We start from the raw sequence: 775 nt of genomic DNA, 5'->3' as shown, positions 1-775 counted from the left end.
TGTGTGTGGTGCATGAAGACTGGGAGGTGGGCACTAGGTGATGAAGAGCTTTGAGTGCCAGAGGGTTTTATATGTGACCCTGGAGGTGATAGGGACCCACTGGAGTCTGTTAAGTAGGAAGTGACTTGATCAGCCCTGCACTTTAGAGAGATCACTTTGACAACCAAGTGGAAGATGGTCTGGATGGAGGAGAGACTGAGGCAGGGAGGCCTACCAGCAGCTAGTGTAGTAATCCAGGTGTGAGATGATGAGCTTCTGAACCAGGGCAGAGACAGGGCCGGAGGTGAAATGGACAGGCCCTGTCAACAGATTGCATTTGGGGGGCAGGGATGGAGGTGAGGAGTTGGGATGCCAGGCTGGGTGACGTGAAAGTTAAGAAGAAGGGAGGGTTTAAGGGGAAAGACACCTGGTCAATTGAAGATATCTGCTGGATATCCACTTTGAGATGTCTGAAAGGCCATTGGAGATGGGAGACTGAGGTCAGCAGAGAGATTAGGGCAGGAAAGGTAGATCCGGGCATCATCAGCATAGAGATGGATGGTCACAACATCCATAGGAGCCGAGGAGATCACCCAGTGAGGTGTGATAGAGGGAGAAGAGCAGAGGGCCCAGGACAGAACCAGAGGGATACCCAGAGTTAGTGGGCATGATGTGGGTGAAGATCCAGCAAAAGAGACAGAGGAGGAGTAGGCTGAGAGGGAGGAGGAGAGCTGGGGGGGTGGAGAGGGGTGTCTTGAAAACTCTAGAGATGAGTATTGAGAAGAGGGTGATGGAC

Source organism: Vombatus ursinus, unplaced genomic scaffold (assembly GCF_900497805.2).
Source record: "Vombatus ursinus unplaced genomic scaffold, bare-nosed wombat genome assembly UNPS02014176.1, whole genome shotgun sequence".
In the NCBI taxonomy this organism is placed as follows: Eukaryota; Metazoa; Chordata; class Mammalia; order Diprotodontia; family Vombatidae; genus Vombatus; species Vombatus ursinus.
Note: the sequence above shows the minus strand (reverse complement) of the source record.